This window comes from Ranitomeya variabilis, chromosome 4 (genome assembly GCF_051348905.1).
Source record: "Ranitomeya variabilis isolate aRanVar5 chromosome 4, aRanVar5.hap1, whole genome shotgun sequence".
Lineage (NCBI taxonomy): Eukaryota > Metazoa > Chordata > Amphibia > Anura > Dendrobatidae > Ranitomeya > Ranitomeya variabilis.
This window is the reverse complement of record NC_135235.1, coordinates 454646073-454660545: the sequence shown is the minus strand read 5'-3', so window position 1 is coordinate 454660545 and position 14473 is coordinate 454646073. Positions and strand designations below refer to the sequence as shown.

Genomic DNA, 14473 nt, shown 5'->3' with positions numbered 1-14473 from the left:
GTCATACTAGAGGGGTAAAAAGAAGACCACACACATATACTGTAGCATGAAAAAAAGCAATTTTTTCCCCAAGTAACGTAACCAACCACAACACCTTCTCATATTAAAGTTACACTAAGCCCAAAGTAAAAAGCTTATGAGTGCATCCTATAAAAATATTATGAGATATTCTTGCAACAATTGGGGATCCATTTATCAATCTTCTTCTGACACCAATCAATAAAAGGATTGTGAATCTGCAACCATGGCAGCCCCAGTATCAACCAAGGTAAATTATCCAAAACAAAACAGGCGATGGATTCAGAGTCAAGTTCTCCCACTTGGAGCGTGAAATCCACCGATATCCTCTTGACCAAATTCTGGGCTAACAGTGTCTTGTCAAGGGCCAAGTTTTGTGTTGGTCTTTCTAAACTTACTGTCCCTAACCCTAACTTCAGAACGCGTCCAGAATCAATAAAGTTAGAAGCAGACTCAAAGTCAATGAATAGCAATGTTGATAACACCTGGTTCACGAGGGATAACAGCGTATTTGTCAGTACTTTATCAGAGGTAAAAATAGGTACCTGGGAGTCTCGGCCGTCACCCAGACTCAAACGTCCTCCTGATGGTTTGCTAGCCTGAAGACAAGCTGGGCAAATCTTGAGAAAATGTCCAGAGAGACCACAGTACAGACAGAGTCCAAGATCTTGTCTACGTCTTTTCTCCACAGCACGAAGACTGGCAGCTCTAGCCTTCAATGGCACCTCCTCCGGTAAATTGACCTGATCCGGGGAAGTATAATGGACAGCCTGCTGTTCACCACATCTCTCACGGATTCAGCGGTCCATACACATGGCCTGGGTCATGTCCTCTGCCAGAGAACAAAGGTTTCAGAAAAGTATTTGGGGAACTGGCACCTGAGAGCTGCATCGTTCCACAGAACTTCAGTGAACCACTGCCGGAACTCAGTGCAGTAGTCCTCAGCTGTGCGACCCCCCCCCCCCCCCATGCCAGGTTCATAGTCTTAGCCTCAGCGACCTAAATTGTCAAAAAAGCCGTCAACAGAAAACCGATAAGGGGATTATGGGGACAAGAAAAATGTCTAGTTCTGAAGACCCCCTCACAGTAGGGACATGATTATTCCCACTCACTGGAACTCCTCCCTTTATGATCAGGAGCGCAGGGTAAAAGATAACCGAAAGCTCTCGCTGAATACCATAAACGGGTCTTTATATCTAAATAATTTACCAGGGAGGACTGTTGTGTCCCATGAATGGGAACAACTTGTTATGTACTGTATTTCTATGTATGCATTGCATTCTGTTGTTGCTATGTAGAAGCTCTTCCCTCTAAGGCTACTTTCACACTAGCGTTTGTAGCAGCTGCGGACTTCCTCCATGAAGCCCCGCCCTCAGCCGCACCTCTGCCACTAGCTCCGCCTATTTCTGCATGCGGCCGGCATGCGGCCTGTGTACCTATCTTTAACATTAGGTACGCAGGTCGTGCCGCAGCATGCGGATGCTTCCGCATGCGTCATTTTGACGATGCGGAAAAAAAAGAAATTGCTACAAGCTGCGTCCTACGCTGGTCTCCGCATCGTCAAAACGACGCATGCGGAAGCATCCGCATACTGCGGCACGACCTGCGTAACTAATGTTAAAGATAGGTACACAGGCCGCATGCCGGCCGCATGCAGAAATAGGCGGAGCTAGCGGACGAGGGCGGGGCTTCACGGAGGAAGTCCGCAGCCCTCCGCAGCTGCTACAAACGCTAGTGTGAAAGTAGCCCAAGTTTGTCCTTTTGTCCCTTCTGTAGTTGATGACGTTAGCCCTTGCCCCTCCCTTCTTCATTATCTGTTTGCTGTAGCCATCTTTGGATGCACATGTATGCTTCTCTGTTTGGGATTACTCTTTCCACCTGCTGCACTGTACTTAATACAAAATTTCTGAGAATTTCAACTTTGTTTCTCCTGGACTCTTGTTACAAGTCAGTACACAGAGTTGGCACTGTCTGAGGAAGCCTGGCATGTGAGTACAACAATCATACAGTTATCTAAGGGACTGATTGCTAAGGATTTAGAGACTCATACTGCCTTTAAGAGTCAGAATAAGGACTATTACCGGTACGGGAGAGACCAACATCAGGGAATACTAATGTCACAGTCACTGCTGGCAGTGGAGGGCTATAGGAGGTGTTCATCAAATTAATTACCTGACCTTGCAACTGGCATTGTGAGGACTGCAAACTCTGACATTCCTTAGCCAGATCCTGTGTCATCTGCATTAAATTCGCCACCTGGTTACCTAGCGTGTGAATGGGCTCCATACTGGCGAAAAAGAAAAACGTATTGGCCAAATTTAATGTGACGCTGAGTCACTTCTCACAGCCAAGCCGTGAGACAGTGTAATCAAGGAGGTCAAAAGCCAAAAGGTATGTCATAAACAGAAGGAAAGTCAGAGGTGTAGTCAGGTAACGTTCCAAGGTCAGAATACCAGGAGGATAGCGGATCAGAGCAGAAGGGGTTAAACAGAAGGATGGTCCAAGTTCAGGCAATGAAAGATCTACAAACAGAACGCAAGGCACAGAGAGCCAAACCACACTTAGCTTAATGTACGTCTGGCAGAGGTCTGGGAGTAATAGCCCAGTTAATTAGCATGGCAATCACCTGGGACAATGAACACCTGGAGACAGCCAGTGATTCCCACTCTCAGATTGGACGGACAAAGTATCAATGAGCACACTGACAGCTCGAAACACCCCTGCACCAGACTAGACGACTGAGCTGTCAAAGTACTAACAGCTTCAGCAAGCCCCTATACTAGATTGGATGGTTGAGCTGTCAGTAACTACATCCCAGACACACTTAGACATGGAACTGTGACAATAACTCTATAGACAACTGATGATGTAATACTGATGATGCAATCATGAAGATGCAATATTCCCCTATAGTTGAATAAAAGACAATCATAAATAACCACTACTGTATCTTATAGATTAGAGCCAAATAACACATTTAGACAACATTTTCATTTTCAGCACCTCAAAATTAGTTAGGGTCAATTTCTTCTGACTTAAACAAGACCAGTGTAATATTTACATATACAGCTTAAAAAAAAATAAATTAAGAAACACTTAAATTACAATTCGGCTATGTATGAACGAAAGATGCAAGTTGAAAATCATTACTGGTATAAATTGTGTAATTCACTGAGAACAGAATGATTCATCAACAGTCAATGGAGACAGAAGTCAATAAACAATTGGGGCTGGATTCCAAAAGCCACCAAAAATCAAAGTAAAAAAATGAATTCCCAGGAAGATCCCATTTACTTGAATTTTGCTTACATATAAAATCATCCCTAAAGCCATTCTGCATGATAATATGTGTGAGGCAAATCAAAATATTGGGTTCATTAGGTGGAAATAAGGGGAGAGAGAAAGTAACATAAAATACAGATAGGGGATTGTTACAAGTCTCCAAGTATAATGGAGACGGCAGAAAACATCCTCATAAAGCAAATAGATGAGGCGGCGAATCAGGGAAAAGTCATTATTATGGGGGATTTCAACTACACTGACAGAAATTCAGAGCAGAAACCTGCAGGTCCAGCAAAGGAAACAGAGTTATGAAAATATTAAGACATTTACTTTTAGCAAGTTGTAGGAGCCAACAAGCACCGGGGCACATCTAGACCTAATATTAACCAATAGACCAGACAGAATACCATATATAAGGGTTGGGGGGTCACTTCCATATTCGTGATCACAAAATAATATGGTTTCATGTAATAAGATGTATAGTGAAGGGGCTCTCCTCAGATATGCAAAGGCAAGCAGCCAATCAGCATGACATCAACAACCATAACAGATCAACACAGCGGAGCGGAAGAGAAACTTCTGCTCTGTCGATGTGATATCTCCAGAAGTCGCAGAATCGCCAGCAGAGAACGATGTCGGACACAACAGACAGGTAGTTAACAGCTATCTGCCTGCAAGTTCTTAGATTTAAAAAAATACTTGATAACCCCTCTAAAACCCCTTTACTTGTGCAAACAAGATTTCTAAACTTTGTTTTAATTTTTTTTTTTACTGAAAAACTGAACAAATATCACTGAAACCTACATTTAAGAGAACTCTTAACATGCATGGCCTATCTAACAAATGATTTAGGCTGCCCTCTTGTGGTGATGTGTATCAACAGAACAAAAAACCAAATCATTATTACAAAATTATTTATTTTTAGAGCACCATTAATTCCATGCTGCTGTATACAGTACAGACCAAAAGTTTGGACACACCTTCTCATTTAAAGATTTTTCTGTATTTTCATGACTATGAAAATTGTACATTCACACTGAAGGCATCAAAACTATGAGTTAACACATGTGGAATTATATACTTAACAAAAAAGTGTGAAACAACTGAAATTATGTCTTATATTCTAGGTTCTTCAAAGTAGCCACCTTTTGCTTTGATGACTGCTTTGCACACTCTTGGCATTCTCTTGATGAGCTTCAAGAGGTAGACACCGGGAATGGTTTTCACATCACAGGTGTGCCCTGTCAGGTTTAATAAGTGGGATTTCTTGTCTTATAAATGGGGTTGTGACCATCAGTTGTGTTGTGCAGAAGTCTGGTTGTACTGTATGTGAATAGGGTTTATATACAAAATCCAAATATAAATTACAAAATACACTGACACACTGGTACAGAGGGCAAAGGACCCTGCTCTTGCAGGTTTAAAGCCTACAGGGTAATGGGCAAGGAGATAGTTAGCTGGGGGTCACATCAACCTCCTCTAATCTGCATTCCCTTATAAAAGTGCAAATACCACATACAAGAATCCTAAATTAAATTTATCTGGATGTATGACTATACCTTAAGGCTGTGTTTTAAAAACGGACCTGTTTTTCCAATCTGTGGGACTCAGAGCAGGTCCTATTTTCTTTATTTTGTGGCTCAGACTCGGTCATTAAAGTGTACGGGAATCTGTATAACCCAGATGAAATATGGAAGCATACTTTTTTCCATCCAGATTTCATCTGTTTTTAACTAATACATTGTTAAGAGTCAAGGGAAACAAAGTTCACAATTTATCTTCTTCAGTTTTTAGAAACATCTAAGAAAAAACATAATCAAGACGGATGTCAAACAGAGGCAAAACGGATGACATGTGAGTGAAAAACGGTTTTACAAGTATCTAAAGATGGAAACGGATGTGCGTATGTTTCATAAAGGTCCTCATAAACATTAGATAGCTGTCAGGGGCACAATGGTTGTGCCGACAGCTATCTCCTCTAATTTCCCTATGCTCAGGAACACTCGGCTTAGCCAAACGAAAGTTTTCACCCATCCGTGGCACTGGCAGGCGAGAAATCGCACTGCCTCTCCATAATGACGTGGGATGAAAGTGTCCTGTTCTGCCGACTGATGAGGGTCCCAGTAGTTGGGATAAGGCTGGTTTCACGTTAGCGTTCGGCTGGGATGCGGATGGCTGCGTACTTCCTCCCTTAAGCTCCGCTTACTCTCCACCTACTCTGCATGCGTCCTGCGTACCTATCTTTAACCCCTTCATGACCCAGCCTATTTTGACCTTAATGTCCTGGCCGTTTTTTGCAATTCTGACCAGTGTCCCTTTATGAGGTAATAACTCAGGAAAGCTTCAACGGATCCTAGCGGTTCTGAGATTTTTTTTTTTGTGACATATTGGGCTTCATGTTAGCGGTAAATTTAGGTTGATAATTTCTGAGTTTATTTGTGAAAAAAAACGAAAATTTGGCGAAAATTTTGAAAATTTCGCAATTTTCACATTTTGAATTTTTATTCTGTTAAACCAGAGAGTTATGTGACACAAAATAGTTAATAAATAACATTTCCCACATGTCTACTTTACATCAGCACAATGTTGGAAACAACATTTTTTTTTTGCTAGGAAGTAACAAGGGTTAAAGTTTGACCAGTGATTCCTCATTTTTACAACAAAATTTACAAAACCATTTTTTTTAGGGACCACCTAACATTTGAAGTCAGTTTGAGGGGTCTATATGGCTGAAAATACACAAAAGTGACACCATTCTAAAAACTGCACCCCTCAAGGTGCTCAAAACCACATTCAAGAAGTTTATTAACCCTTCAGGTGTTTCACAGCAGCAGAAGCAACATGGAAGGAAAAAATGAACATTTAACTTTTTAGTCACAAAAATGATATTTTAGCAACAATTTTTTTATTTTCCCAAGGGTAAAAGGAGAAACTGGACCACGAACGTTGTTGTCCAATTTGTCCTGAGTACGCTGATACCTCATATGTGGGGGTAAACCACTGTTTGCGCGCATGGCAGGGCTCGGAAGGGAAGGAGCGCCATTTGACTTTTTGAATGAAAAATTGGCCCCAATCTTTAGCGGACACCATGTCGCGTTTGGAGAGCCCCCGTGTGCCTAAACATTGGAGCTCCCCCACAAGTGACCCCATTTTGGAAACTAGACCCCCCAAGGAACTTATCTAGAAGCATAATGAGCACTTTAAACCCTCAGGTGCTTCACAACTTGATCCGTAAAAATGAAAAAGTACTTTTTTTCACACAAAATTTCTTTTAGCCTCAATTTTTTCATTTTGACATGGGCAACAGGATAAAATGGATCCTAAAATTTGTTGAGCAATTTCTCCTGAGTACACCTATACCTCATATGTGGGGGTAAACCACTGTTTGGGCACATGGTAAGGCTCGGAAGGGAAGGAGCGCCATTTGACTTTTTGAATGAAAAATTATCTCCATCGTTAGCGGACACCATGTCGCGTTTGGAAAGCCATTGTGTGCCTAAACATTGGAGCTCCCCCACATGTGACCCCATTTTGGAACCTAGACCCCACAAGGAACTTATCTAGATGCATAGTGAGCACTTTAAACCCTCAGGTGCTTCACAAATTGATCTGTAAAAATGAAAAAGTACTTTTTTTTCACACAAAAATTCTTTTAGCCTCAATTTTTTCATTTTCACATGGGCAACAGGATAAAATGGATCCTAAAATTTGTTGGCCAATTTCTCCTGAGTACGCCGATACCTCATATGTGGGGGTAAACCACTGTTTGGGTGCACGGCAAGGCTCGGAAGGGAAGGCGCGCCATTTGACTTTTTGAATGGAAAATTAGCTCCAATCGTTAGCGGACACCATGTCGCGTTTGGAGAGCCCCTGTGTGCCTAAACATTGGAGCTCCCCTACAATGACCCCATTTTGGAAACTAGACCCCCCAAGGAACTTATCTAGATGCATAGTGAGCACTTTAAATCCCCAGGTGCTTCACAGAAGTTTATAATGCAGAGCCGTGAAAATAAAAAATAATTTGTCTTTTCTCAAAAATGATTTTTTAGCCCGGAATTTTTTATTTTCCCAAGGGTAACAGGAGAAATTGGACCCCAAATGTTGTTGTCCAGTTTGTCTTGAGTACGATGATACCCCATATGTGGGGGTAAACCACTGTTTGGGCGCACGGCAGGGCTCGGAAGGGAAGGCACGCCATTTGGCTTTTTGAATGGAAAATTAGCTCCAATCATTAGCGGACACCATGTCACGTTTGGAGATCCCCTGTGTGCCTAAACATTGGAGCTCCCCCACAAGTGACCCCATTTTGGAAACTAGACCTCCCAAGGAACTAATCTAGATGGTGGTGAGCACTTTGAACCCCCAAGTGCTTCACAGAAGTTTATAACGCAGAGCCATGAAAATAAAAAATAATTTTTCTTTTCTCAAAAATGATTTTTTAGGCCACAATTTTTTATTTTCCCAAGGGTAACTGTTGTGAATTCTGCTCTTGGGCTCCCTCCGGTGGTTGTTAGTGGTAGTGCAGTTGTCTTGGGGTTGTAATCCAGGGCAGGTGTTTCTGCTGATTGCAGCTCTACTAGGTATTTAGGTGTGCAGGATCCATTACTCCTGGCCAGTTGTCCATTGTTCTTGGAGGGATTGCATCTCTCTCTGGTTCCTCATGCCCTGCTGCCAATTCAGCTAAGATAAGTGTCTGGTTTTTTGTCTCTGTGCACACATGCAGTGTGTTTTGCAATTCAGTGCAATTCATTGTGTTTTTGTCCAGCTTAGACTTTGTTTGGATTTTTCAGTCATGCTGGATTCTCAGGAGATGCAGATATACTTGCTATGTCTTTAGTTAGATGTAGAATATTTGTATTTTCTGCTGTGGATATTTTTAGGATTTTAATACTGACCGCTTAGAATTCTGTCCTATCCTTTTCTATTTAGCTAGAAGTGCCTCTTTTGCTAAATTCTGTTTTTCTGCCTGCGTGTGTCTTTCCTCTTATACTCACAGTCAATATTTGTGGGGGGCTGCCTATCCTTTGGGGTTCTGCTCTGAGGCAAGATAGAATTCCCATTTCCATCTATAGGGGTATTTAGTCCTCCGGCTGTGTCGAGGTGTCTAGGACGTGTTAGGTACACCCCACGGCTACTTCTAGTTGCGGTGTCAGTTTAGGGTTTGCGGTCAGTATAGGTACCACCTACTCCTGAGAAAGTCTCTCATGCGGCTCCAAGGTCACCGGATCATAACAGGTAACAGGAGAAATTGGACCCCAAAAGTTGTTGAGTACGCTGATACCCCATATGTGGGGGTAAACCACGGTTTGGGCACACGTCGGGGTTCAGAAGAGAAGTAGTGACGTTTTGAAATGCAGACTTTGATGGAATGCTCTGCGGGCGTCACGTTGCATTTGCAGAGCCCCTGATGTGCCTAAACAGTAGAAACTCCCCACAAGTTACCCCATTTTGGAAACTAGACCCCCAAAGGAACTTATCTAGATGTGTGGTGAGCACTTTGAACCCCCAAGTGCTTCACAGAAGTTTATAACGCAGAGCCGTGAAAATAATAAATGTGTTTTCTTTCCTCAAAAATATTTTTTTAGCCCAGAATTTTTAATTTTCCCAAGGGTAACAGGAGAAATTTGACCCCAAGTGTTGTTGTCCAGTTTCTCCTGAGTACGCTGATACCCCATATGTGGGGGTAAACCACTGTTTGGGCACATGCCGGGGCTCGGAAGGGAAGTAGTGACGTTTTGGAATGCAAAAACAAGTGACCCCATTTTGGAAACTAGACCCCCAAAGGAACTTATCTATATGTGTGGTGAGCACTTTGAACCCCCAAGTGCTTCATAGAAGTTTATAACGCAGAGCCGTGAAAATAAAAAATCATTTTTCTTTCCTGAAAAATTATGTATTAGCAAGCAATTTTTTATTTTTGCAAGGGTAACAGGAGAAATTGGACCCCAATAGTTGTTGCCCAGTATGCCTGAGTATGCTGGTACCCCATATGTGGGTGTAAACCACTGTTTGGGCACACGTCAGGGCTAGGAAGAGAGGGAGCACCATTTGACTTTTTGAACGCAAGATTGGCTGAAATCAATGGTGGCGCCATGTTGCGTTTGGAGACCCCTGATGTGCCTAAACCGTGGAAACCCCTCAATTCTAACTCCAACACTAACCCCAACACACCCCTAACCCTAATCCCAACTCTAGCCATAACCCTAATCACAACCCTAACCCCAACACACTCCTAACCACAACCCTAAAAACCCTAAAACTAATCCCAACCCTAATCCTAACCCCAACCCTAACCACAACTTTTCTTAACCCTATTTCCAACCCTAGCCCTAATTCCAACCCTAACTCTAATTCCAACCCAAAGGCTATGTGCCCACGTTGCGGATTCGTGTGAGATTTTTCCGCACCATTTTTTTAAAATCCGCAGGTAAAAGGCACTGCGTTTTACCTGCGGATTTACCGCGGATTTCCAGTGTTTTTTATGCGGATTCCTATTGAGGAACAGGTGTAAAACGCTGCAGAATCCGCACAAAGAATTAACATGCTGTGGAAAATACAACGCAGCATTTCCACGCGGTATTTTCCGCACCATGGACACAGCGGATGGTACTGTAAACCTGATGGAACACTGCTACGAATCCGCAGCTGCCAATCCTATGCGGATCCGCAGCCAAATCCGCACTGTGTGCACATAGCCTAATTCTAACGCTAACCCTAGTTCTAACCCTAATCCTACCCCTAACCCTAACCCTACCACTAACCCTACCCCTAATTCTAACCCTAGTTCTAACCCTAGTGGGAAAAAAATATGTATTTTCTTTATTTTATTATTGTCCCTACATATGGGGGTGATAAAGGGGGGGGTCATTTACTATTTTTTTTATTTTGATCACTGTGAACCTATCACAGTGATCAAAATGTAGCTGGAATGAATCTGCCGGCCGGCAGATTCGGCGGGCGCACTGCGCATGCACCCGCCATTTTGGAAGATGGCGGCGCCCGTGGAGAAGACGGACGGACACCGGGAAGCTCGGTAAGTATGAGGGGGGGGGATCGGAGCACGGGGGGGTGATAGGAGCAGGGGGGGTGGGATCGGAGCACGGGGGGAGCGGACAGGAGGATGGGGGAGCGGACAGGATGACGGAGGGGAGCGGAGCACTGGACGGAGGACTGGGGAGGCAATCGGTGGCGGTGGGGGGGGCAGATTAGGTTTTCCAGCCATGGCCGATGATATTGCAGCATCGGCCATGGCTGGATTATAATATTTCACCAGTTTTCATAGTGAAATATTACAAATCGCTCTGATTGGCTGTTTCACTTTCAACAGCCAATCAGAGCGATCGTAGCCACGGGGGGATGAAGCCACCCCCCCTGGGCTGAAGTACCACTCCCCCTGTCCCTGCAGATCGGGTGAAATTGGAGTTAACCCTTTCACCCGATCTGCAGGGACGCGATCATTCCATGACGCCACATAGGCGTTACAGGTCAGATTGGCACCGACTTTCATGACGCCTACGTGGCGTCAAAGGTCAAGAAGGGGTTAACATTGAGTAAGCAGTGACAAGCGTTGTAAGCGGATGCATCTGCATGCGGCGTTTTGATGTGCCCGCCGACCGCACGGAAGCGTTAGCCGAACGATAATGTGTTACCAGCCTTAGTGATAACTTCTCTTCACCGTACAACCGTTTCAAATGCCACAGTAATGGTCAACTGAAATATTATTTATTGTTGGAAGATTAAAGAGAAACTGTCTGTCACCTCTCCAGACATATCTATTTGTATAAACACTTTTATTCTCAATTAATTAAGAATTCTGGAGGCCCTTTTCTTACAACTCTGTGGTGTTTTGTTCCTCTATCATTCCTTCTGTCCTTTTTATGAATAAACTGACAACTTGGTGTTTTCATTACCTTTGTCAAAGGGTTGTGTCCCTGTGCAATTTTGCTACTCCCATTGCAAAGTGTGAGAGTGTAAACCAACGCGCCCCCAATTGGAAATACACAGTTGTCAAGTTATCTATACATTTCAGAGGATAACAGAGGAAAACCACAATACCGAGTCCTAAGAAAATATGGCCCTTATTTGTTGCTACATGAAGAACTAGTGCTAAGTGAAACTAGAGTCAGGAGTGGTGACTTTTCCCTATTAGAAAATGATGCCTTCATAAGACAAGGTCACTTCTAGATAACTGGATATTCTGACTCCTGAGTGAGGCTGTTATAGAGAACCTGTCACTAGATTCATGCTGCCCGAACCGTGATTGCAGACAGGTATATTTTACTCTGATACAATCTAGTTTTTCACAAAATGGTTTGAAAAGCTGGCCAGGGATTACAGGGAGTAACCTGACTAGTCCTGCCAAGTCCTTCTCTGAAAATCCTGAAAGATCTCTCCCTATGTACACATATGGGGTCGCTCCAGAATAGTCATGTCTCTCCATATGGTCCCCAGCAGACTTTTCAACCTGTGTTTTCTTTGAAACTCTCCAGAGTTTCAAAGTAAAACATACCTGGCTGCAAGAACACAGCTAGGCTCTGATTCATGCTGCCTGTGGATAAAACAATACTCATCGTCTTTTCTCCATCCCACTTACTACACCTACCTGATCTATCTAGCACAATAAATGACATCATGCTTTTGCCTGTACTGGAATTCCACTGCCTCGGAGTAATCCTCAACTCTGCCCTGTCCTTCAAACCGCACATCCAATGTCTTGCCACCTCCTGCCACCTCCAACTCAAAATATTTCCAACATCTGTCCTTTCCTCAACCCTGAATCTCTGAATCTAATAAAATTTGAGTTTATGCTCTCATCATCTCCAATACCCTCCTCTGTGGCCTCCCTTCCAACACTCTCGCAGAAAGCAGTCCATAATCTGTCTCCTTCGTAAATGTCCAAACTAATGTCCCGATAGCTTCCTATACGTTATCTCCGATCCTTTCAAAACCTCCTTCTCTCCTCTATACTTCTATGCTCCTCACTTAATCACTTACAAAACTTTTCCTGAGTATCCCACATAATCTGTGCCCCAGCACATCCTATTATCCACCACATTCAGAACTTTGATACAGAACTTGAAAACCCATCTCTTCAAGAAAACTTACAGCCTGCAATGACCCCCTGTAACCAAAGCTGCTGCAACCCCCTAACCTACCGTCTCCATCTCTATTATCCTGTAGACTGTAAGCCTACTCTCCCTTCTGTACCAGTTTGTCATTGTTAGAAAATACAAATATAAATTAAAATGAACAAACTATGTAACCCCTCCTCATGTACAGCACCATGGAATCAATGGAGAAAACACGTATTGTTGTATTGTGTGATGTGAACTGTGACTGCATTAATAGTGTGAATGTAGTGTGTTGCCCGATGGTAGGGAGAGTTAGAGTTAAAGTTTGGGACTAGGCCAAAGTGGTAGAGGCTAAGGTGAAGGGACGTCAGATATGGCCCAGTGAGCATCTGAAGTAGACCTAAGGTCGGGCAGTCAGCAGTGCCGCATGACATGGGTGTCCCGATGTGATGGGAGACGAAGACGGTGGTTACCGTGAACCAGAGCAAAGAGGAAAGGATAACCGACAGAAGGACAGAGTGATTAACCAGAGACAGGTCCTGGGAGAAAACACCTAACCGTACAACCCAGAGAGGTAACTCAAAGAGGTAACGGGCAAAGATAGGACAGAGTACGTGAGATGAAGAGAGTGCCCCGGGCGGGAGTTCCAGAGCATCAGTAGAAGTGAAGCTAAGTACCGGCTACTTTGGCAACATAGTTCCTTGAGAGGAAAGAAGACACAGGTTGAGAATAGGGCTCTTGCTAATGGGACTGTAATACTGAGCTGATGCCATGCTGCTGCAGTGCAGTATAACACAACCTCCACTAGAGGGAGCTTAAGAGGGAAGTGAGACTGCGTACACAGAGAAGCACCACAGAGCAGCAGCATAGGTGCCACCAAGTGGCGAGAGAGTGGTCAAACAAGCCGAGTCAATAAACAACAATACTGTAGGCAGAAGTACTAAAGGGATCAGAAATACACGTGGTCAGGAACAAGCCTGGAGGTTCAGCAATGGTCAGAAGCGGATAAGACAAAGTCAGAAAGCAGAAGCGAGTCCGAATACGAGCCAAGTCAGAAACCAGAGAATCAAACAGACAAACAGGGAAACGCTGGGAAAAGGGAAGACAGAGGGAGTCAGACACGGGGCAAGACAGGGATCACAGCAGGACAAATCAAGAGCTACCAGAGTCAGGTTCACACTCTGAAGGCAGAACTATAGCTGACACTGCCAGCAGGATGCATGGGAGCTAAATAGCAAACCTGAACCCAGAATGAGGCAGAGCAAAGTTAACCCTTGACATGATCCGCCCGGAAAAAGGGCAGACAGGATTAAAACCTGGAACGGATCATGACAGCGGGGTTGTGGTGAAGTAAAGTGAAACAGTAGAGAAAGAGAACTAGTAAGTGAAGAGAAAGGAAATAGAGACTGTGTGTGAAGATGCTCCGTATAGTGATGGAAGCATCCATAAAGTTGTGTACCCGCTATCTACTGTACGTAATTCCCACAAATTCAAAGTTAAATAAAAAGTTTATTGTTGACTGGTGGTCTCCCTAATTGAAGTCCTCAACATCTGGTCCTAGCCTACCAAAGTCACTGGTAATAAGACGGCTCAGTGGTTAGCACTGCAGCCTTGCAGAGCTGGGTCCTGGGTTCAAATCCCACCAAGGACAACATCTGCAAGGAGTTTGTATGTTCTCCCCAGGTTTCCTCTGGGTTCTCTGGTTTCCTCCCACACTCCACAGACATACTGATAGGGAATTTAGATTGTGAGTCCCATAGGAGACAGCAATGATCATGTGTGCAAACTGTAAAGCGCTGCGGAATATATTAGCTCCCTTTAAAGCCGCATTTACACTGCAAGAAAATTGTGAATGAACATGATTAAAACCACTCATCTCACGATGATCATGCAGTTTAAACATGCTGCCGATGAACGAACAAAATGCTCGGTCAAAGGGTAAAATGATCTTTTGTGCAGCACAAAAAAGAATCATCTTTCCCAGCTGTGCATCGTCAAAAGAGCTCACACTGCTAAGATCTATGGCAGCCTATACACACTGAGTGGTCTAAATCGCTTATTATTATTTTATTCTTCCTGTACCAACAGGTATTTAAATGTTT

At 43.6% G+C, this 14473-nt stretch overlaps 1 protein-coding gene across 2 annotated transcripts in view; it reads right to left on the bottom strand.

Moving 5' to 3' along the window:
- LOC143765175 (phosphatidate phosphatase LPIN3-like) overlaps positions 1-14473 on the bottom strand; it is a 133094-nt gene that overhangs the window by 71966 nt on the left and 46655 nt on the right. The window lies entirely within an intron of this gene.